This window comes from Branchiostoma lanceolatum, chromosome 6 (genome assembly GCF_035083965.1).
Source record: "Branchiostoma lanceolatum isolate klBraLanc5 chromosome 6, klBraLanc5.hap2, whole genome shotgun sequence".
In the NCBI taxonomy this organism is placed as follows: Eukaryota; Metazoa; Chordata; class Leptocardii; order Amphioxiformes; family Branchiostomatidae; genus Branchiostoma; species Branchiostoma lanceolatum.
The window spans coordinates 8,592,612-8,618,888 of NC_089727.1; the positions used below are offsets into that span (position 1 = coordinate 8,592,612).

The window sequence follows — 26,277 nt, forward strand, 5'->3', positions numbered from 1 at the left end:
GAATAACTTAGTTGCAAATGTGTTTATATTAATGTGATTAATATGTAGATGCTAGTTTTGACGACATGCACTTGGCTATAAGGAAATCCATTCAAAGAGACATTAAAATATATGATATAACCATGTGTAGAGTTTCTTCAGGTTGGCACACAACTGGATCATAACAAAGTTGTTTGTGAGGCAACTTAAGTCATTTTTCAGCGTTTCGGTCTGCTACCTTCCGCGGGCCTCAGGGTAATAATGGCTGAATCTACGTCCCACCACTAGGTTTATGACTGCAGCTGGAATATGAATTAGATCCAGTCATTATCGCTCTCAGGTAGCGTGCGTAGTGCAGTTGTTAGCGGTCCTGCCTCTGGAACTAGAAGCCGCGAGTTCGATTCCGGCTGTGTCGCTCACCCGACATGCACGCTACCGGCAAGGGTCGCAGCCCTCAGTAAGCTAAAACTGGATCGAGATCACTTTCCTCTTTTCTCAGAAAGGTAGTAGAATTACTACCGAAAAGCTGGCTGGTAAATCATTTGGCTCTGCAGACAAATCTATCATCGAATGATACGATTTAGAGGTACTAAAGAGCCAAACCAGCCTTTGCAAATTGCAGTCTAAAGCTTTTTTAGCAACAAATACAATACCAGCAGTAGCCTAACACTCCATCGTGTATATCAAAGCCGTAAGTTTTCCAAAACCAGCTGTTCAAAACGTGCTGTTTGCCAGATGTCTTGCCGGCGATAACTCTTATAACTTGTCAGGAAGATTATCTAACTGCACCAATCACACAGCGACACGGCTAATGGTTGTACCGTCAAGGATTAACAGCTTATTACTCATCGAGTTGATACCATCAACCGTTGTAATTAGTGTCAAATACAGTGATGATGTATAACAAACGTCGGCCAACTAAATCGTTTCATACTGTCAACTATTATGGTTCACATTGGCCAGTTAAAGCTCTGTGCTTTAAATCTACTTAAGGTATATAATCCATACAAAATGCACTGTTGTAAATTTATTTCAATACAGTTATGAAATCATTTCATACCATATTAAATATGAAAAAGTTGCCATATAACCATAAAAAGGACAAAAGAATCCTAAAAATCTAACAGCCATTCCTGAGTCAGCTTCTGTTGCTTCCAGATATGATTTAGTCCTGGACAGTCATTATACACGAGATAAGGTGCAGCTAATTAGTAACTTCTTTTCGAGGACTCTATATCAACTATTAGAGTTAACGACTCTTACAAAGATGCAAAAACGGTATTGTCTGGACTGGGGCTCCTGTCCTGCTTGGAAAAACTTTTAGCAAATCACCAGTAAATGCAGATTTCTATAGTACGTACTGATGTAGGCTTATTTATGTGTAGTTTGTTACTCTGTTGAATGATCAAAGAGTGGGTATTCGTTTAGACAGATACATATTTCCCTTTAAGTGATAACTAATATATCAAAAGTTATCTGCATTAAAGGCGCAAAAGCTTTTTCAGCATTTGGTTTTATGACGGCAGAAACGATGTTAGGAGAGGTAATGTAATTATTACTAACCGTTAGGTGTAAATATAAGAAAGGGCATACTGTTTTAAGTTTGTATGAAAAGATTTTATGGATTTGATACCAGCGTTCAAAGTATGGGATGGTAACATATTCCCATAGTAAAAGACTCAACATAATTTACATGGGGTGTAGGTTCCAATATGTCGACACATACTAAGTTTTGACATTGATATACAATGATCATTCTAACAATACCAATCAATAATTACTAATCGTCATCTCTTCGTGATACTGATACTTCCGTTATGAACAGATCATTAAGTTAAATCATTGCACGTATTACCGACGTCCAAAGCTGAAAATAAACGGGGATTACAAACGAATTAACATTGAAAGGGGACATCCTCATAAGGCTATTAAAAGAATATGCACCCAATTTGTTGATGATATAATCATGGGTACTCATCTATCTCAATGACCCCCTTAACCCCATTGATGCCATTGACATCAAACCTAGATTCTATCCCTGACGGTTAAAGCCGTTTCATTTCATGCGCTGCTTCGCTCGATTGGTCACAAACAGTCTAAATTGCCTGGTAAGTAGGTCGATTGCCCTTCGAAGAGATGGTGAGATGCAGATAAAGCAGTTGGACGTGAATGTCACTTTACGTCAACATCTCTCTTTGTCTTTGGTATGACACGTCCAGGGATTGAGCCCTAGATCTCCAAAATGCTAAGCGTACTGATCGATGAATAAAATGTCGTTTTTTGTCTGTCTATTGTCAAAATAACATTGGCTTTACCATTTAGCTTTTACTCTGTGAATTTGAAAGGATTTCTAATCTTTTTGAATGTAGTTGTTCATTTCAGAATTATGTCTTCTTTGTTTGTTATCTTAGCCCAATAGAATTGTTATCTGCTGTTTAGTTACAGATACTTTATCATAGCAAATTCATCGTCCGTAGTTAGAATAATTCCCACAGTATATAATGTAGAGGGAGGTGACCATCTCCGTTTCTATACCTCTTGGGTTACACAGCTAATACCTTGCAATAGAACAAATTGAGTATTTTCCTCGGTAATTACTTTTATAGTGGAACCCCACAGTTGGAAATCCCCGATGCATTATCTGTATTGAGGAAAACAACTGTACAACACCCTCCAGATCGAAGTAACATGAATCAACTGAATATCTGGGTCACTCAAAGTGATTTGCGAAAGCTTAGAACGCGATGAAAATCTTGGAACTCAATAACCAGACATTCAGTACAATGGACAGGACTACAAAAAAAGTGGTACTCAGTATACCAGACATTCAGTACCATGGACAGGACTGCAGAAAAGCGGTACTCAGCACACCAGACATTCAGTACCATAAACAGCACTACAGGAAAGTGGAACTTAGCACACCAGACATTCAGTACCATGGACAGGACTAAATCAAAGCGGTACTCAGCACACCAGACATTCAGTACCATGGACAGGACTAAATTAAAGCGGTACTCAGCACACCAGACATTCAGTACCATGGACAGGACTACATAAAAGCGGTACTCAGTGCACCAGACATTCAGTACCATGGCCAGGACTTTAAAAAAAGCGGTACTCAGTACACCAGACATTCGGTACCATGAACAGGACAGGAGAAATTATTTAGTATATCATACAATCAGTACCGTAGGCAGGTATACGGTATACAAGCATATTGGTAAATTGTCTAGATTTTCGCGTGGAAACTAAAATGACTGTGATTATAAAAGGGTTGAAGCTATGCACAGTGCATCTACCATTTTAATGGTCCGCACCTTTGCCTTGCCTAAATCATTGATTCTGGGCACTTACAACCAGGCTTTCCTGCTGCATACCCGATTAAAGCTCAAACACGTTGCAATAGGATCTGTCTATTGACGCGGCTACAAATCTTCCTGCCGGAAAATGCTGCAGATAAGGAATATCTCCGTTGAATCCTTCCATTAGACATAATCCTACCATTGCGTACGGCGATATATTGTTGCCTTCGGAGAGGTGGCCGTCGTTTATTCTATGTCCTTTCTGCGTACAGCATAAGTAAATCAGTTGACGGTAGAACGGGACATGGCAAAGTGTTTTGCTGTACTTGTGATTTCACAAAGTTGCGTAACTTGTAGTGATACTTGATCAACGGTTTGCTAGGGTGCTCAGGTCAGGACTAATAAGAAATACACCAATAAAATTAATCATAACGTAAATACATCATACTCTCAAACCAGGCCAGCCGCTTGTATATATCATGCAACGACCCTGGCGTACTGGCATGTGATTCGTCCTACTCGCTGGGTTAGCGCTGGTCAGCCGTCAGCGACCAATCACGTCGTCACCTACGGTCAAGAAGAAATTTGATTGGCTGGTATTCTTCCCTCTAACGAGGAAGGGAGAGTATCTGATTGGCTGACGGCTGGCCGGCGCTAACGCAACGAGAAGGACAAATCGCAGGTCGGTACGCCAGGGTCATTCCTTGCTATATACAAGCGGTAGGCCTGACAAGATGAAATACACAAATAAAACAAACTGTTTAGGTTGGCAAATGTTACAAAGTTTGCTAGTGACTGCTGACAGTTGCACGAAAAATTTTCTTTGTTACCATCGCAGTAAGAATCTTGATATATTGTAATACAGCGTACCGAAGACCCAACACAACATACATCACTGAAAAATATCAATACACCAGGGATTACAAATTGATTTTAATTTGGCAGAATAATGCATCAAAAAGATACTTACGCCTTGTGTTCTTTGTATCAGAACATGATAAAAGAAGGTCTAAAGAATGTCCATGTCACACGTCTTCGGGGACCTACTAGAGAATACAGTGTACGTACCGGCGCCGATATCTTAGGCTAGTGGACTCGGGAATGAGAGCTCACAGGTTCTCTTCCCGGCTTTAATTTCCTACTAGACGTTGTGTCCATGAAAAAGACAAGGATTTCATCGCTTCACCCATATGTCAAATCGGTACCTTACTTTGGTTGGGAAGATAAAACGATGCACGTGGTGGAAGGAGAAAGATGTGCTCCGTCTTCCAATATCGTGCCAAAGACAGAGTGAATTAACAATCCACTGCCCCTATGGAATCACAAGGGCCTTTTACATATCCTGAAGCGTACTTAGAAAAATGAACACCGCAACGGACAATGAATCCAGGCGGATTTTTCTGTTAATGGTATTAATTTTCATGCCATGAAGCTTTTTAAAAGATTTATCTTACTAAAAAATAATCCAACTCTCAGAGTGAACAGACATCATGGACGCAGGTACATTTGCATACCATATAAATTAGATGAATGATCTTTTTTTGGTTCAATTACAAGGGTAGAAGAAATAACCATTTGGCTTTCGAGAAGCTTCCGACTGGTCGGGAATTGAAAATTATACGGCCCAGTGAACACTCATCCGGTCGAAGTTTCGGTAATCTATTTGCTACCTTTCTTGGGACCGGAATTGACTCCTAGCGGCATGTAGTCCGTGAAGAGTAAATGAAACCTTAGGCATGTCGATTTTCTGTAGATCATGTTAGAAGAATAATATTTTGCTATGACCTAACAAACTGATGGAACTGTCGACAATGCTAATTTGATTCTTTCTTTCTCTCTATCCCTTCCTGTCTCTCTAGATCTCTTTCTCTCTATCTCTCATTCTCTCTGTGCCCCTGCCTCCCTCTTTGTCTCTCTCTCTGTTGGTCTCTCCGTGTGTGCGTGTGTGTGTGTGTGTGTGTGTGTGTGTGTGTGTGTGTGTGTGTGTGTCGCCCTTCTTTCTGTCCTTCCCCCTTCTCTGTCCCTCTTTCTCTCTCCCTCCCTGCTCCTCAGGCACAAACACATCCCCAGGATCTTCCCAAAGGATTCTACGCGAAATGCGCAAGATTGAAGCCGGCCATACATTACGTCAAAGAAACCTGCTTTCTTACACACTTTCCTCCACGCATGCTTGAGCAGCTGTAGGGACGAGTTCTCATAAACCTCTCCTTATATCTTCATACGCTGTCCATAATCCTGACTAATGATCTTATCAACGTCCCATGGGTGTGTACTTCAAATGCATGACCGGTAACAGCTAGGTATGTGAGGGATGTTGTGCTTCTAAGGCGGTGGCAATAACAAGCATCGGTCATGCCCTAGTACACACAGCTCGCTATCTTTTTTTGTCAACCATTTTCTTATCCCTTGGGCTACTAGCAAAGCAACAAGAAAGGAAGTTGACCCAATTTTGTTGCTGCACTACTGCAAAATTTCATCTTTATCTTTGACCTGGACTGTACGTGGCTGTACAAAGTGAACTTTAATAAGAGTGTGGGACTCATGTGATTGTAAGTTATACACAGTTAGTTGGTAAACACATTTATTCGATTAAGGTGTGGGATGCATACAATTATAATTTATACTTACTTGATTTTGTAAACACATTTATCATAAATGACATGCAAATGTTAAACAACATTATAATAAACATCTGGATCTTCATTACCGTTATTACTGTTGTTGTTGTTCTTGTCGTACTTGTTATCATCCCGATTATTGTATGCCGGGAATCTCAGACGCGTATAGAAATATGAATAGATGCTTTTTTTAGAGATAGGCAATCAAAGCAAGATACTCTTGTCCTCATATGACATCATATGAATACCGTAGAAATGTTTAATATTGCAGGACACGATCTTATAATACATAAACATTCATCAATTGTAAGTTGTAACGTTTATGAGATGAGACAAGATACAAGACATATTCTGAAGCACGGCAGTGAATTCTAAAGTCTAAATAGCACACAAGCAACCCGACTGGCTATAATTCATTTAAGATGTCTGTAAACGCAGACTTGGTTGAGTGTTTCATTGGCATGTTGGGAGAGATCCAACCTGAGTTAAACGGCGGGTAAAAAAATGACCCTCCTCCCATCACATGCCCAAGAGCGCAAGTTTCATTATGTATACCAAACCGGGAGATATGCCATTTGTGTCACGAGGTTGAACGTGGTACATCAATTGTGAAGCCGGTAATCTGTTGTAATGACGCCCTTATGGTCAATAACGGGACGAGATGATAGCACGTTCTGACGGGTGGGTGTCTCAGCCACACTTGTCACGGCTGTCACAGATTATTCTTTGTGCGTGTGAAAGAAAGAACGCTACTCTTTCTGGCAGTCTTGGTAGGGCTTTTTACCGCTTGACTAATCTATCACATCATAACATATGTTTCAAACAAGGCATGGCAGCTTTCTATATAAACCATACAACAAAGATGTCATGTACACCAGGGCAAACCAATTTTAAAAGCTACGTACTAAGTTGTTGTTTAGAGCCTTGACACTATATGTCACTCACGTGACTGTCACATGTTTCTCACGTGACTGCCACATGTCTCTCACGTGACTTTCATATGACCAGCATCATAATCTTTCTGTTCCAAAAATTGAAGCCTCCTTTTTCAAATCAACGAATGTATCAAATATTGCTGCTTTCCTTACAGCGAATTTGAGCAATGTCCAAGTTACCTTTCAAAACTTCAAAATCTCGCCTTCTGGCGGCACCATTATTGCTATTTCTAAACGATCAGTCAATTGCATTTGTCAATTGATAATTGTGCAATAAGCATATTGTCCAAAATGGGAAAATTCCCCACTAGACGATCTTAGATAAGTTTTTATAAAAACCGGTAAGGGCAAGGCCGAGTAAAACTAATTGTTCGTGTATTTCTAATTCCATTAAACATATCAGTATAATCACATGTAAGAAAACAGTTAAAGTAATGCCCTCTTTATCAGTATTAGAAATACGTTTTAATCCTTACAGTGGAGAATTCATCTATTATGGGGTAATTCCAAGCAGCCGTCTTTAATCCGATACGAGGAAAAAAGATTATCCTTTCTAATTACAGATGAAACGGCAGTAGAAACGATGATTATGAATTTTCTGCGATCAGACAACCTGACGCCCAGCTTTGCGGGGAAGGTTATTAGTTTTAACGTATTTTACGGTACGCTTGCCGGGGGATATGTCCTGGTATTGTTAATCATGACTACGTCAAATACGATATTTCTAAAGTTCATTGCTATGATGCAAAAGTAATCGTTTGTTATCTTCATGTAGGTATTCTTATCTCCATGAAAAATGGAGATATTGTTTCGGGTGTATCTATGAGTCTGTCTGTTTGTCTCTGTATGTGTGTTTGTGTTTCCAAGCCTTTTAGTTCTTATCATAACTCAAGAACGGCTAAACGTATTGCAATGATATTTATTATGTAATTTATGTCAAACAATAAAATAATGTCAATGACTTGAGGAAGTGAATAAACCAATCCGACAATTTCGTTACCGAAACTATATAGCACCAAATAATGTGTTTGTTTTTCTCTTTACAAAATATAAGGACAACAGTGCACACAGAATGTTTGAGGTTTTATCCATCCATGGGGGTTTATCAATCTGCTTAAGCCGTATAAAAACGTACAACTTGTTTTCCACAACAGCTGGTGGAATATTTTCTAAAACCTGTCAGAATGCACTGTTCCAAACCAAGTGTTCAAAAGATACTTTCAGGCCATAAAGAAACAAATATTGACAGAATCATGTAGTGGTTATTACCACTGATTTGATGTATAAGATGAGTTGAATGAGGCACGGACGCGCTTGAGGTAGTTAGCAGATTTTTCTGATATCATTTCCTGTTGAACATTACGACACAAACTGGAGATAACCAAGCGGATATTTACTCTCCTGTGGGAGCTTTATGTGACATTCCACCCGAAAAAAATCAATATTCCACCTGAACAATAATTATATCTGCCTTTTTTGTATACGGTCTAATCTGACACACTTATTACATATAGATCCCACTGGTTCTTCGTCATGTCGCAGCTATAATCTCTACCGAATTCCCAATAGACACGATCTAAATATGTCTGAGTTTCTGGCAATATCATATGCTTGGTAACTGGGTTGGAGATTCCCCCTTAATTTAATTTCCTCCTATGATGATATCCATGGGAACATTAGTGACATGCCTCTGAAAGCTTCATTAGATCAAGGTGACTGAAAATGTCAACTTTCATTTTTTCCCTGTGGTGTTTGACTCTCTTGGTAATGTTGTGATAACACAAGAGATAAGATCAGATTCTCTTGGAGGTATTTTTTATTATCTAAAAGGGTACGGTAAAGCAGCCGTCTTCTTTACTAAGGTGAAGCAGGATTCCTTTTAAGTAATCTAGTAGTGCGATGTGGCTTCGCTACGGCTTGCATTTTCAGGCAAGCACACCGGGTCACCCCTGCTCTTCTTGATAAGTGCGTTGGGTTCTTTAAAGTGCAAAGTTTTAGTGTCTGAGGCTTTCCCATGCACGGGAGTGACAGCTTAACGTCCCCTCTTAAGGACAGTATTCGCTAGAAAGGGCAAAGTGTCACGCTGACTATGCGGAGAAACTACAAAATTGCTCTATTGTACCATTTGTAGTGGTAAGGGGCCATGTTTGCACTTTTGGTACGATTTACCCAACCGAATGGTGATCATGACATTTGTGTGTTAAGGAAACGAAACATGCTTCATACGGACATGTCAATCCATAATCGCGCATCACAGTCCAAACTGTTTTCAGTAAAGAGGTTTCTTGCAGGTCGAGATGTACCAGGGTCAAGGGTTGGGCGAACTAAACGAGTCAGTTCCTTGTCTTCTGAATTTAGTAGGCACGTCGCCTTGTGTGGTCAACTGTATATCATTATAACTACAAAACTCCAAGTATGCTTTGCGATCTTATACACCCATTCGACTAGGACGGCGCTCTCGCCGCGCGCTCTCTGCGACCTAAAGTTAAACAGATCGTCCAACGAATTTCATAGATAAAAACGAACGTTTCTGCGCTTTGTGGGTTTTGTTAGCTTTTCAGTCATACTTTTACATTTTGCAGGATATTCCAAGTATGAAGTCAAGGGTTACACAAATCCAATTTAGGTCGTAGCGAGAGCGCAGCGCAATCGCCGTCTAGTGGAATGGGGGCCTAAAGGAGTCTGCACGATTTAAGCCTTACTGAAACAAAATAAAGAATGACCTGTTGCAACTGTACAGGGCGTTTCCATGGCTGTAGAACCAGTATATGATGATGCTTTTGAGTACCTATGGATTGCCTGGACACCAAATAAAAGTAATAACTTGTATTGATTTCTCGCAAGTAACGTGGGTTGCAGTGGGGTTGCTAGCTCCATTTCTTCTAAGAAACGGCTAATTCCATTGGATAGGCATTTTCACGCTTGCCCGAGTTATAATGCAAGTCTCCAGATCCAGATCCACTTTCAATCCCCCGCATTTACTGTGGTCCTATTTTGACTTCTATAACACGGCACGACCAATCGGAATGCTAGGTCTAGTGACGCTGAAGAAGAGTGATGGATGTCACTCGAAATGTCCGGTAGTAATAACCGTAAATTATCAAGTAGATGCATATGAGTATTGTTTACCTGGATGTCTAACCTTCATCATCGTAATCGAAAGTATTAATATTCAAGTTTCTAACCATTACGAACTGGGTCAATTCAGAAGCGTATAATGCAAATGAGCGGTCTGGTCGTAAACAGGCGGAGTTTATTGACTCTCGGCTAGGTGTTAATTACTATGCTAATCCCCACAGCACACACTGCCAGCCCTGAGCTACACCTCCCATTATGTTCAACAAATCTCCCTATAACATGTATAAGTCGAATTTAGACTATTTAAGTCTTTCCCCAACTGAGCTAGACATACCGTTATGTTTGAAACACACGTCCGCTAATTGTGGTATTCAGTCTCCCTATAAGTTGAGTTTCCTCAACAGGGCTCACCAAATCCATTCTTGAGCTAAACCTACCGTTATGATTGAAACACACGACCGCTAATTATGGTATTCAGTCTCCCTATAAGTTGAGTTTCCTCAACAGGGCTCACCAAATCCATTCTTGAGCTAAACCTACCGTTATGATTGAAACACACGTCCGCTTATTGTGGTATTCAGTCTCCCTATAAGTTGAGTTTCCTCAACAGGGCTCACTAAATCCATTCTTGAGCTAGACCTACCGTTATAATTGTGGTATTCAGTCTCCCTATAAGTTGAGTTTCCTCAACAGGGCTCACTAAATCCATTCTTGAGCTAAACCTACCGTTATGTTTCAAACACACGACCGCTAATTGTGGTATTCAGTCTCCCTATAAGTTGAGTTTCCTCAACAGGGCTCACTAAATCCATTCTTGAGCTAAACCTACCGTTATGTTTCAAACACACGACCGCCAATTGTGGTATTCAGTCTCCCTATAAGTTGAGTTTCCTCAACAGGGCTCACTAAATCCATTCTTGAGCTAGACCTACCGTTATAATTGTGGTATTCAGTCTCCCTATAAGTTGAGTTTCCTCAACAGGGCTCACTGAATCCATTCTTGAGCTAAACCTACCGTTATGTTTCAAACACACGTCCGCTGATTGTGGTATTCAGTCTCCCTATAAGTTGAGTTTCCTCAACAGGGCTCACTAAATCCATTCTTGAGCTAAACCTACCGTTATGTTTCAAACACACGACCGCTAATTGTGGTATTCAGTCTCCCTATAAGTTGAGTTTCCTCAACAGGGCTCACTAAATCCATTCTTGAGCTAGACCTACCGTTATAATTGTGGTATTCAGTCTCCCTATAAGTTGAGTTTCCTCAACAGGGCTCACTAAATCCATTCTTGAGCTAAACCTACCGTTATGTTTCAAACACACGACCGCTAATTGTGGTATTCAGTCTCCCTATAAGTTGAGTTTCCTCAACAGGGCTCACTAAATCCATTCTTGAGCTAAACCTACCGTTATAATTGTGGTATTCAGTCTCCCTATAACTTAATAAGTTGAGTTTCCTCAACAGGGCTCACTAAATCCATTCTTGAGCTAAACCTACCGTTATGTTTCAAACACACGACCGCCAATTGTGGTATTCAGTCTCCCTATAAGTTGAGTTTCCTCAACAGGGCTCACTAAATCCATTCTTGAGCTAGACCTACCGTTATAATTGTGGTATTCAGTCTCCCTATAAGTTGAGTTTCCTCAACAGGGCTCACTAAATCCATTCTTGAGCTAGACCTACCGTTATGTTTCAAACACACGACCGCTAATTGTGGTATTCAGTCTCCCTATAAGTTGAGTTTCCTCAACAGGGCTCACTAAATCCATTCTTGAGCTAAACCTACCGTTATGTTTCAAACACACGACCGCTAATTGTGGTATTCAGTCTCCCTATAAGTTGAGTTTCCTCAACAGGGCCCACTAAATCCATTCTTGAGCTAAACCTACCGTTATGTTTCAAACACACGACCGCTAATTGTGGTATTCAGTCTCCCTATAAGTTGAGTTTCCTCAACAGGGCTCACTAAATCCATTCTTGAGCTAAACCTACCGTTATGATTGAAACACACGACCGCTAATTGTGGTATTCAGTCTCCCTATAAGTTGAGTTTCCTCAACAGGGCTCACTAAATCCATTCTTGAGCTAAACCTACCGTTATGATTGAAACACACGACCGCTAATTGTGGTATTCAGTCTCCCTATAAGTTGGGTTTCCTCAACAGGGCTCACTAAATCCATTCTTGAGCTAAACCTACCGTTATAATTGTGGTATTCAGTCTCCCTATAAGTTGAGTTTCCTCAACAGGGCTCACTAAATCCATTCTTGAGCTAAACCTACCGTTATGTTTCAAACACACGACCGCTAATTGTGGTATTCAGTCTCCCTATAAGTTGAGTTTCCTCAACAGGGCTCACTAAATCCATTCTTGAGCTAGACCTACCGTTATAATTGTGGTATTCAGTCTCCCTATAAGTTGAGTTTCCTCAACAGGGCTCACTAAATCCATTCTTGAGCTAAACCTACCGTTATGTTTCAAACACACGACCGCTAATTGTGGTATTCAGTCTCCCTATAAGTTGAGTTTCCTCAACAGGGCTCACTAAATCCATTCTTGAGCTAAACCTACCGTTATAATTGTGGTATTCAGTCTCCCTATAACTTAATAAGTTGAGTTTCCTCAACAGGGCTCACTAAATCCATTCTTGAGCTAAACCTACCGTTATGTTTCAAACACACGACCGCCAATTGTGGTATTCAGTCTCCCTATAAGTTGAGTTTCCTCAACAGGGCTCACTAAATCCATTCTTGAGCTAGACCTACCGTTATAATTGTGGTATTCAGTCTCCCTATAAGTTGAGTTTCCTCAACAGGGCTCACTAAATCCATTCTTGAGCTAAACCTACCGTTATGTTTCAAACACACGACCGCCAATTGTGGTATTCAGTCTCCCTATAAGTTGAGTTTCCTCAACCGGGCTCACTAAATCCATTCTTGAGCTAGACCTACCGTTATAATTGTGGTATTCAGTCTCCCTATAAGTTGAGTTTCCTCAACAGGGCTCACTAAATCCATTCTTGAGCTAGACCTACCGTTATGTTTCAAACACACGACCGCTAATTGTGGTATTCAGTCTCCCTATAAGTTGAGTTTCCTCAACAGGGCTCACTAAATCCATTCTTGAGCTAAACCTACCGTTATGTTTCAAACACACGACCGCTAATTGTGGTATTCAGTCTCCCTATAAGTTGAGTTTCCTCAACAGGGCTCACTAAATCCATTCTTGAGCTAAACCTACCGTTATGTTTCAAACACACGACCGCTAATTGTGGTATTCAGTCTCCCTATAAGTTGAGTTTCCTCAACAGGGCTCACTAAATCCATTCTTGAGCTAAACCTACCGTTATGATTGAAACACACGACCGCTAATTGTGGTATTCAGTCTCCCTATAAGTTGAGTTTCCTCAACAGGGCTCACTAAATCCATTCTTGAGCTAAACCTACCGTGATGATTGAAACACACGACCGCTAATTGTGGTATTCAGTCTCCCTATAAGTTGGGTTTCCTCAACAGGGCTCACCAAATCCATTCTTGAGCTAGACCTACCGTTATAATTGTGGTATTCAGTCTCCCTATAAGTTGAGTTTCCTCAACAGGGCTCACTAAATCCATTCTTGAGCTAAACCTACCGTTATGTTTCAAACACACGACCGCCAATTGTGGTATTCAGTCTCCCTATAAGTTGAGTTTCCTCAACAGGGCTCACTAAATCCATTCTTGAGCTAGACCTACCGTTATAATTGTGGTATTCAGTCTCCCTATAAGTTGAGTTTCCTCAACAGGGCTCACTAAATCCATTCTTGAGCTAAACCTACCGTTATGTTTCAAACACACGACCGCTAATTGTGGTATTCAGTCTCCCTATAAGTTGAGTTTCCTCAACAGGGCTCACTAAATCCATTCTTGAGCTAAACCTACCGTTATGTTTCAAACACACGACCGCTAATTGTGGTATTCAGTCTCCCTATAAGTTGAGTTTCCTCAACAGGGCTCACTAAATCCATTCTTGAGCTAAACCTACCGTTATGTTTCAAACACACGACCGCTAATTGTGGTGTTCAGTCTCCCTATAAGATGAGTTCAGACAATGAAAGTCTTTCCCCAACAGGGCTCACTGAGGCCGACCCTGAGCCAGTCTTAGCTCGAACTTTGGCAACACAAATACCATGGTTGACGTAAAGATAGAAAGAAACCATGACAAAGTAGAAAGCCCGACAAAAACGCCTAAAAACACGTCAAAAACCTGCCGGACCCACTCCTCTGCTTGGAGAGTAGTTGATTCCTGCCATGGGGCTAGGACGATCCGCGTGTGTGGCCAACACCGCTTCCCACGCTAAAGTGACCACTCTGAGACAGATGGCCCGTGATATCTACGTCACAGGAAAGACGTCACAGGAAAGGAGAGAGCTGATTGGCTTCACTATTGAAGCGAAATTCCGTCACCGAACTGTGAAGGAAGACCATTGTTTAGTTCTCTAATGAACGCATGTGAATACAGGAGACCGCTTTACTAATCTTCAAGCATCCACTGTTCCCAAATCAGCCAGCTAGAGAAGCTCCAGTCAACCAGAGAACCTACGGGATTGTAGCACACTTCGTAATGATTAATTCAAGGATACAAAGCATTGGTATTTGGTGTCTTTGGTCTAGAGTCAAGCTACCACACGGTTATTTGCTAGCGCCAAGGTGCCAATAGCACTCCGCACAGCGGGGGAGCCGCAGAAACTGCGGTTTTCCATAATACGCTTCTGAATTGGCTCAGTTCGTAATGGAAGCAATTTAAGAACATACTAGCAGATTCGTTTTAAATAAGCACGTGTCATGGAACATAGAATCACCTTGCAATGTCGGAAGTAACGCCAGTATGTTGATGTTTACCCCGTGGTACCTACTGGCACTTACATGTGGGTCAGTAAGCTTCCTTGCTGATTTTGTAGCAGTGTATATTTCTATTGGGAGAAGTTACTACCATCTCTTTGACGTTGTCGATGCGCCTCTTAGAACAAGGGACCCTTCCGAATGCGTCCCTTCCGAAAGACGGGTGCAGCCCCAACCGAGATGCCCTTCCCATCATTTGATCGGCGATGGTCCTGGCACCAACTTAACCAGGGGCTCAGCTGTGAGGCTTGCACCGGTTGAGCTACAGGGACATCCCTAACGCCAGTATACTCACCATATATTAGTATCATACCCAGCTTGTTATGAACGATAATGCTATCGACCATCCACTTATGGTATCGAACAACATCCTGGTATCGAAGTTGCCAAACCGGAACACCTAATCCTATATACAACGCATCATAAACTTATAGATGTCCTGTCAGTTCTGCCATTGCCGCTCAATAATGGTACGTTTCAAATGGCAGTATTGAATAATTACAGTCCATGTGAATCATATAAAAATCGTTGCAGCTACGAATATCCTACAGACGACTATTTTACCTGTAAGGATCTGTCTAGAAGCTGCGAAAAATAAGAATTTGTCTGCCTCGTTCATGAATCATCAACGCGGGATGACATTGCAAGGATGTATGGAACACCCGAGTGAGCGTTGGATGATGATGATAAGATTAACGTTGTCACGTGTGACCGATGCTGACCTTATGCATCATCCCGTGGTGCCAAGCGCAGATGAAAGTTGCTGTCTCTCATACAAATAGGCAATATGCATCAGATCTGCCAGCATGATTCCAACAAGTTAACTTGGTGGCTGTTCGCGGTGTGACTGCAGATGACTTGTGAGGGTAATGTTTTCGAGAGGTTTGTATGTACAATGCATGCCTCTCAAGGATTCTCACTAGCCGCTGTTTTTATCTTTAACATTGCATGACCAGATACCATCTGTACTGCTTGACCAGTTACCATATGCAACGCCGCCCAGGTGGAAACTAACAACTGGTAACGGGTGACCGCTAAATATTTACCATCTGCAAAGTTTAATTTGAGAAACTGCCTTAATAGTTACCATCTGCAATGTCTGGCCAATTGCCATGTAACATATCTGTCCAGCTAGTCACCACCAGCTACCATCTAACCATATGCATCGCCTTCCAAATATTAACTGGCAACCGTTCAATGGTTACCAACTGCAAAGTTCTCGTTGAGATACTGCTCGACCCGTTACCATCTGCAATGTCTGGTAAGTTACCATCTACAATTTCTGGCCTGTTACCATCTTGAATGTATGGTCAGTTACTATATGCAACGTTATCAAGGTAGTAACTAACAACTAGAAACTGGATACCGTTCAATAATAACCAACTGCAAAGTCCCCTTTGTGACACTATCTAATCAATTACCACCTCCAGTGCCTGACCAGTTACCATCTGCAGTGTTTGACCAGTTATCACTTGTATCGCCATCCAAATAGTAACTGGCAACTGCTAACTGGCAACTGTTCAATGGTTACCATCTGAAAAGCTTCCTTTGCGACACTGCTGGACCATCTGCAATGTCTGGTCAGTTGCCATCTGCAATTTATGGCCTGCATTGTATGGTCAGTTACCAGATGCCTCGCCTTCCGGATAGTAAATAGCTGATTACTAACTGCAAAGTTCCCTTTGACTTTGTGACACTCTCTGACCAGTGACCGTCTGCAATGCCTGACCAATTACCATCTTCAGTGTCTCCAGCATTCATCTGCAGTGTCTGATCAGTCACAATCTCCAACATCTTCTTTTGAAAACCTGCCACGACAAGTTACTCAATACTAATCACAGAGTAATCGTGTATGCTAGAGAGGCCACGCTCCTTTTTGATTTACGACCCTGTCTCCTGGAGTTCATTACCATGATGGTGATATGGATTATCGTCAAGTTTACCCAAGGTCGTTCTCGCTATACAGTTTGGGTTCTTGCGTGTAATTCGATAAGGTCGACGACGGTGTCAGCTACAATACGTGAAATACATTACATCGGGGACTCGGAACCTGATTTCAGTCCCGCCCTATAACCGGATGGACCGTATCACTGTGCTGCATCTGCTGAGGTGCTAGAACAATGCTCAGCAGCTGGTATCATCAATTAAAGTAGAACTGGGTCAGACCCAACCATGCAGATTTCCCCCATGGCAGGAGCCTGTTACTTGAGCTGTCTTAAGTAATGAAAACAGAAGACATGTAGCCCCAGAAGGCTTAAGGGACCAGAAAGTATGTTAGGACAATCACCCTTAAGCCGGCAACTGGTGATTTGGAGATGCAACGTTCGATCTGAAAAAGCATTACTTTCAAAGTAAGTAGGCCATCGTAGATACATCCCACTTTAAAGAATTCAAAATATACCATGTTTACCCTGTACCTGTTAATACGAACTTTAGCACAATCGAATCGTCTTCAAGCGTTAGGTGTTCGTTTTGTTGTTGTTGTTGTTGTTGTTTGTTTGTTTGTTGCACAGATTAAGGAATAGCAATCATTGTAAATGACAGCAGGATCTAATGAATTTATCGTAGCTTTCCATCACCTATTTTGTGGCGCTTTTAAGTATTAATTTTGATAAGCTATCACTAGCAAGATTATATTGTCAGATTTATATGAAGATACTTATGAAACTTAATTTTCAAAACAGTATGATCTGCACTGTTGAATGTAATCCATCAAAATACCATTGCTATGACGTATGAAAATAGCAGCAATAACTAAAACCTGCATTAATTAGTAATCCTGTCTTAAGGCACTGTTCCAAGCTCAACCCCGGTGATCACACATTTACAAATATAAATCAGCGAATGCTTTGACAATAGCCGATAACTGGTTATGAAAAATATTAACGCCCAGATAGGATTAGAGAGCAAATATTAATTGATATTCCTCTTCCGCAATATTCTTTTAAGAGGAAAACAGATTGATAGCAAGAAAAGTTTGCCAGGAAGTTGTTTTTCTACATGTAACGCTAGCTAACTTTACGCTGGCAGAACAAACCGAATGTGACGACTTCTTGCACATTCATGAGCAACTAATGTGCACCTAGCCACTGTGATTAAAACTAGTCTCACCTTTCAATTACATCCTAGCAGGAGACGAAGAAAGGGAAGACGTTGACAAACCCCTCAGAGATTTCGTAGCTCGAGAAACTTGCTTCCCTGTTCGTTCAACTTGATTACCCACGCTAGGCTCCGTGATTCGCAGCGATACTAACTTCGGGGAGACGCTGTGTTCTCCCGATCACCACGGGCAGACGACTGATGAGTTCTGGCACGGAACACGGGGAGGGGTCGATGCGTGACCTCTGCATTATGCCACCGGACTTATAACGATGACGGATGCCCTGCTAACTGATTGGTATCAAGCGTGGCAGAGACGGAATGACATACGCACCCGGACAGCATCGCCAGAAGTGCTGCTTTAATAACGACGAAGGCGAGAGAGTCGGATGTCTTCAAGAATACGTTATCTTTTATTCGCCGAGAAGGTTACGTTTTCAGTGTCGTTTGCTGGTAGTTAGGTGGGTTTCTGGGTGGGTTTATGGACGGCATAACTGAATAAATTGTGGCTGGATTTTATGATATTTGGTATGTAGGTAGGTGTTGGTAAGGCAAATGGCAAGCTCGATAGCTTTCTATTGCACTGCAGCAGAACTTCTGCTTTTGTGTATCTCATGTTCTGGACGATCTATGGTCATGATAGCTCTTCTTCTAGTTCTGATATTTCTTGGCTATTAATATATTCTACTAATGTCCACAGCTATAGTTTAGTAGAATTTTTAAAGTAAGGTAACATCGGCCCATTTCCTCGCACTAATTATGATTATTATCTCTAAAAGAAAAATTAAAGAATCCGTATATCAAAACAGTCCTTTCTATAAGTGGATAGGTTGATTTAGTGTCCTCTTCATAATGACGATGCTACTTTTGCGGTTTGCGGTTGATGCCGGTACAGAAGTGGCACTTTCAATTTATAAACGCAAAAAAAGGTGATACGTGACACACGCTTGTTGATTGCATTTGCGTCAGAACCATTTTCTATGGACGGATGATGTAATTTTGGCTTTATAGCTACCGTCTTGTATCACATTACAAAACGTAAATTGAAGTTCATGTGCCACATAAATGTCTAGCCCGCCAGCGTGTATGTATGTTGCTACGTCAATGCTGTCAGGGCGATATTGCAACGTATTCATTGTATTCTTGATAAAAGCCTCGTTTGTATCTGGATTTGAAAAAAATGTACCAAGTGATTCAGACGGGGGACGCCATAGACTTTCTGCAATGTTTAATCATCTACTCATAGAGTCACGTGTTCTATCCGTATCCTATCCATTTCATTATATCTGCAACGTATTCATTGTTTTCTCCATCAAAAGCTGATTTGAATCTATATCTGGGTTTAGAAAAAATGTACCAATAGATTCAGACATGACATGATAGACGGAGGACGCCATAAACTACATAAAGTGACCTCATAGAAGCGGTGATCACTTTACAAAGACAGGTGCCGATAAGTCGAACATTTCTGTGCACCCATTTTTTTGCCACTGTGTTGCACTGTTGGAAAGTAAAGTCTGATCCTACTACAATTCAGAGTAATACTATATGTTATATATGTATATACAGCCGGTTAAATCAATTACACTGTATAAACATTTCCATGTTTATCAGATTCACTCCACAGTACAAGCTCTACCCTTTTGCAATGCTGGTAAGGCAGTACAAATTACACATACTCTATCGAAAACACATCAGATGTCGTTGATAAATTGCTGGTCATTTGTGGGTGTCCAGGAAAGCAATTATCTCACACCGCCAGACTCTATCCAGTTCCAGTTCTCAGGCCTGATGAAAACGTCGAGTTTCGCTCCAACATGTTTCTGGCCATGCAATTAGTGGATGTCAGCACATCGGCCTGGCAGTATACCAATATGATATTAATCGAGCGGTCAACTCACTGGCTTTTTTTATTACTGCTGCAGTGCTGGGATCGTGAAGTTAATCTGTGCAACGTTCTATTACTGCCAAGTGGTCACCCGATCAGTTATCAATTAGATGGCCGTGGGAGGACAACGGTCAGATTGCTCATCAGTTATGGACCGTATATGCTAACGAAGTACCCACAGGCCACATCGTTTATAGGAGCAAAGTTACTGTCGACCGTTTCAGGCCATATAGTTAACAAGAGTGTAGTCTACACATGTGGCGTCGAATGGCTGGGTGGGTAGTCTTGCGGACTCGAGATCGTCAGTTCACGAGTTCGATTCCTGATATCTTTGTCTAAATGTTGTATCCATGGCAAAGTGACTTTCCCCACTCAAGCCAGGTGTAAAAAATGGGTACCTGACTTCGTTTGGGGCGTTACAAACGTTGGAAGAATAAGATTGGGCTCCACCTTCCAATATTGTGCCATAGACACAGTAGATTAATAACATGCTACCCCTACAGTCTCAAAAACGTTATGGGGCTACCTTTTTGGTGTTGTGAGAATTGCAGTCCCAATGTTCTTGTGATAGTTTCCTCAATGATTTAAAAGTTAATATATATGCCGATAGAGACACTCCTGAGTTACAGTATGCAGACATAAATTGCATGACTTTATAGTCTGTCTGCAAAGCGTAATGAGAGTGCTACTTCCACTGTTCTTGTGATGGCTTAGCCAATGATTTGTAAAGATAAAACGATATGCCAAGAGAGACACCCAAGTGTAAAAGAATGCAAGCATAAATTGTGTGCCTATAGAGCTCTGACGAACCATGCGCAAGATCGAATCATTAGTCTCCCTGCCCACCAAATGATGAGGACATGAGAGAGGTATTTGTTTTAGACACGTACAAGGGACACTCGGTATAGAACATATTAGCAGTAGTTTACGGTTTAACATCTTTTACATTCTCTATTGCAAGAAGATTGCCCCATATACTAGTACTGTAATTCTTGTTTCTTTCACTGTAACTTTATGTTCACTGTTTTCACGGTCACCTCTGTGCTGTGAACTTATCATCACCGTGAAAAAACCTGTTGTTATTATCTATGATTCCTTCACGCCGCCACCGTGAAGTTAAAATGCAGTGAATATGTCCATTTTGTGAAATTTCGCTACCGTGAAGATAAAGTGAATTATAGTATTCTCCAAGTAGATCATTCTGTGTCAATAGTGGTACGAGTATGTGTGGTAGGGACTCCTCGGTTTATGTTTGTATTGTGACGGCATAGTGCATGTTCTGGGTACTGTTACATTTGTATTCTATGGCATTAGGTTGATACAATAAAGGATGACAATTGTACATAATAACGATGGTTATTGGACCGACAAGTTTGTAATGTTTTTAAAGGGACGGTACCGCGATTTGTCAGAATTTGAAATGCTATTATATCGCAAAAGAAAGATACAGACAAAACGGCTCATCTAATCCGCGCTAAGTAGGATTGATGAGCACTGTCAGATTATGGCAGCGCTAATCCGTTACTGTCTTTTTCTATCACGATTCTAATACGAACTGCAGAAGGTAGAATGAGCTACAAAATTGACTGGTAGTCCGTGCGGAGCCGACAGTTTAATGGAAGTGTCACTGATACCCATGCAATATAGTATCTACTCAAATCCACAGTATTATCAGGATCAAACTATCAATCATCTAAACGCAAAACGAATAGAATATCTACCTACAACTTCATGAATGGTAATACAAGATTGAAAATCTTACAATTTTGAGACTTAGTTTTTCTTTTTTATCACACAATGTGTCGTTGATATATATTTTAAGTTAAAGCCGACTGTAGAAACGCACAGATGGGTTTACTATGTCAGATGTGCTCTTTTAACGCTTCCTACGGGACCACTGTAGGCAATTAACGCTTTACAAGCATGACAGTTAACACGTCGTAAAATAAATTTGTGACTTAGAAATGGGAGCATAATATTACAATACATCATCACGATATAAGTGAATACAATGAAGAGAGATAAAAACAAATAAGTAACACAAATGTTAGTTGTTTTCATCTCTTTTTTACACCAAAAGATATAACATTATGATCAGTCAGAAAAACACACACAATATGATTGGTAGATTATGACCTTTGGATATTGCGTTGCCAGCAAACACGAGGATATAGAGATAAAAAATAAATCAATATGTTTATCGTCTAGAATGTTTTGAGGCCTGATTATTTCGCACATTCGTTACATATGTTGTTTGGGCTGTAATACTTTTCTAAAGTAAACAAATTAGACAAATAGCCTTTTTTTGTATTCCTATTTAAAATAAAGACAAAAAAAATTGATACGTGAGTGATTCAATGCGAAAACGCAACTTATTATTTCACCTGTATGAGAAGCTTGTTTTTCTGATAGTATCAATCCAATCCGTGTACAAGGACATACGGTCCGAGATAGGCTCGCCTAATCAACTATTGCCTTCTTTGATCTTTTGGTTGAATGACCTGGATGGCCTACATCCATATAATTACAGTCAGATATCTCCATTTCCATTCTGATTACAGACATAAGAATCTCCCTGGAGAACTATATCCGGGTCGCTAATAAAGCTATTTACCTGATTGTTCGTTCATGCAATAGTCTTCCGAAAGTGTCGAACCGAATATGTTCCAGCTTCATTTAGGGCGTGTTTCAGTAATGGTGGTAAATACTTCAACTCGCAGTCGAACTGTGCGCCTCAGACCCGGAAAAATGGATATGTACCTATTTCTGTGGGATCAAAGAACTTTATTGCACGGCAAAATGAGTAATGGATAACGACTTTGATTTGTTTTCTTTGAGTTTCTTATATGTTTTTTTTGTTTATTTATACCTTCGGTTAATCTCCAAGCAGATCTACACGGTGCCAAAATCGTATAACCAGAGAAGCTCCAGTCAGTCAGAGAAGGTCCAGTCAGGCACCGTACACCGTGTATATCTGCTTGGAGATCAACTTGTTTACAATCCTCTGTTATTTATGTTACAATGTTGTCACATGTTTGTTATTTGTGTTACTGATGATTTTGATGTTTGTGTAGACTGCGTACATTGAAAAATCAATTTGCCAGAATTAAACTGTTTACCCAGCTGTCTGAAAATTTAACGCATAAATGAATAAATAAATAAATAGATATTAGATAAACAATCATGTACGCAATATATATCCATATATTTCCATATAAAGTTTTTTCGTTATTCGGTGAATTTGAAATGCAACTACAGATACTTGAGTTACTAAACAGTCATAGAATATCTTATATCAATCCAGGTACAAAAATACATCGATCAGCAAGTTATGTCCTTTAATAAAAATAAAAGAATTAATGCGGAATTCATGCAGGCTTAATATAGTGCGAAATCCTCTTATATCTTATCCGATATAAATTGAAGAGAGAAAAAAGGCCGCAGCAGTTTTCATTTAAGGTATGTGATAATTAGCCTGGAAGACGATTTGTAATATCATTAATATTTAGACAACTTTTTGAGTAGTGGTACAACAATTGTATATTATGATTTTCAAGTTGGTGTCACTAACACCATAGGTAGTGGGAAGTTGCATATACGCCAACACAGATATTGAAACCTTCATGTAATATCTTACAATGATAGAAACTTGATGTCAACAAGAGCATATACATAGTAATCATTTTACAATTCAAAATGGATACTAAAGTCCTAGAATGCCAAAATCGATTCCGAAGTCAAAGAAGAAGATGTGAAGAAAACAAAAATGAAGAATCTATTGTTCGGTATACCATACTCAGTGTGTTTAGTTTTGTTCATCTTTGTTAACCACGTAGATTTCATAATAAAGGCAACTTTAATTCTTCTGGCCAACCTTTTTTTTCATTCGCACGTTTGCATCAGTTTTGGGGTACCCAGCGGATGTCATCCATATAATCAAATCGACACGGATGTCTAGTCCCTCATGGAATAGCCCTTGAATGAACATTGCTGACATATGTGTATGCCCATCTGTATTATACAAACCGATCGATAAACAAATATAGATATCGACAGACAGGAAATAGACAGCGTTGCCTCATTTCCGCAGGTTGTAATGACATATCAGCATCTCTTTGTTAGTAGTGGTCAATTTCACGGCAACAGACGTTGTCCAATATTTCAACTCGTTGTGTTCTTCTTTTAGCCAACAATCAGATAAAGTAGAATCGAACATCTCCAGAAACAGCTGATAATTACCTACGACGTAACTGTCTTAAGCTAACTAAGGGAGCAATGTTTCCAATGCACCGCTGCAACGTGGTCTTCGCATAGTGTAATTTGGCCATATTAGAAAAACGGACACTAAAGTCATAAAAATGCAAAGGTCAATATCAAAGTCAAAGAAAAAGATGTGAAAGAAATTAAGAATTTATCGTGTTGGTATGCCATGTTCTGTACGCTCAGTTATTTAGTTAACCTTCCTGCCCCCTTAGATTTCATAATGTTTTTTTTTGTCCAGTTTTTTTTCTTCGCACGCTCGCATCAGTTTTGGGGTGCAATATCAAAACAACCTAATGGCCTTCGAAAAAAAAGGAAATTTAAAGGGGAATATGCAAGATTAAAGAAAACATTTCAAGCATCTACAATTCAATTATAACGTTATTACTTAACAATAATATATGATACAACGTATAGCAAATTGTACAACGATTCTGGATACCGATCTACTCTGCGAAAGAAAATTTCGTACATAAAGAAACTAATCATAGTGAAGTAGTCTTTGTAGGAACTGGAATATATCTAGTCTGTATCGCTAAGTTCTTTGCCAACTTTCTGTCTCTCGATACTGCAGTGGAAAACCGTTGATATTTCAGACTGTACCGGTTTCGTATTCCCCACAAAGCTGACATATTCATGGATATGTCAATGCAACGATATCCGCAGCGTCGGCGTCTGGTACTCACGAGACTCGTTATCTGATATTATGTAAGTTATGCAATAGGGAATGTCGATCGTAGTTTGTACTTTGCTTCCGGAAGTTTTATCTAGTTAGGCCATACTGACTTGATTACATGGATGATATCCGAGCGCGCATGAATTTTTGTTTGTTTTCGAAACAAAGTTTGAATTGAGACCATACTGTGAATCGTGCGAAGAAGCTGTAAAATAAGCAAATAAATACCGCAAATTGCAACAAAAATATCAGATATCGATTCGACGATAATAATGACAAAAAGCTCATACAATAGCTCTTATTAAGCTATTGTATGAGCTTTTTGTCGTTAACTTGCTCCTCACGCAAAATGTAATTCGAGCCCTGAACGAAGTCTTCCAAGAAAATGCGAAAAAAATAAAAGATAATGTAATGTTCTGTAAGTTCCGTCCTTTGTAAAAATCCTCCTTGCCAATTAGATTTCATAAAGAACGAAACTTTTTTGCTTACTTAAATTGATTTCGCAGTGTCCGGGGGATGTCATCCATATGGTGCACCCGATACATATCCAATTCTCGATAGTAATGGTGTTATAGGGGAAGCAATAAGTGCATAGCTATGGTGCAGAAGGACGTCCTTCCGTCCTCTGAAGGAACTTCATTCACCATAGCTATGGGGAACGCATTTATTGGCTACCTCTGCGCACAGGCTGATGGGAAGGCCTTTCGTGAGCACTTCAAAATGGCGGCTCTGCAGACTACTACTGCTTGCTGTGCACACGCATTCGTGTCGAAATTGTTAAAGATGCTGTACTTTTTGGAGTGCTGACGATCTACGAATTCACCGAAGTACTTATTGCCTGCCATGCCAACCTTATGATGGTCCTGGCAAGCTGCATTTACATTAATGACCAGCTTTGAGAGAACAGGGTTGTTTTTTTTTACATTTGGTGGAAAAGTGGAGTAAGTTATTTGTGGTCAGTCGTATGGCCCGTATGCTACATATCATCATATTATATATTTCCACAAGAACTACTGCTATTTGCTTGTAAGCCTTGCGAGTACTTTTTTCACCATCAGTTTGCATCAGGATTTTACCGTGCGGAGTACCGCAAAGTATCTAGTACGCGCGGCCTTGCGGTAACTTATGTGCGACCGAGAAAAAAACATGTTCACGATTGAGATGAAAGAATCGTTTTATTTACAGAAAAACTGAAGTCGCTTTCATGTACCCAATATCGTAGGCTATCCCGGGTTGGAATATGTTTTACCTGCGTTGATTTAGCTATGATTTATGAGCTCTAAACGCTTCAGGATGCTGCCGTACGGAGTACCTCAAAACATTTAGTGCGCGCGGCCTTGCGGTAACTTATTTGCGACTGAGAAAAAAAACAGGTTCGCGATCGAGAGTGAAAGAATCGTTTTATTTACAGAAAAACTGAAGTCACTTTTATGTACCCAATATCGTAGGCTATCCCGGTTTAAAATATGTTTTACCTGCGTTGATTTAGCTATGATTTATGAGCTCTAAACGCTTCAGGATACTGCCGTAAGGAGAACCACAAAATGTTTAGTGCGCGCGG

The 26,277-nt window shown here is 40.4% G+C and overlaps 1 protein-coding gene across 2 annotated transcripts in view; it reads right to left on the bottom strand.

Moving 5' to 3' along the window:
- LOC136436417 (leucine-rich repeat-containing protein 4B-like) overlaps positions 1–26,277 on the bottom strand; it is a 94,493-nt gene that overhangs the window by 44,138 nt on the left and 24,078 nt on the right. The window contains exon 1 of one of the 2 annotated variants that reach the window (XM_066430394.1): positions 17,905–18,032. The exons of the other annotated variant lie outside the window; for it this stretch is intronic. The gene's annotated coding sequence lies outside the window, so the exon portion shown is untranslated. Of the gene's footprint in view, positions 1–17,904; positions 18,033–26,277 lie in introns of those variants that run through there. 2 annotated transcript variants of the gene reach the window in all.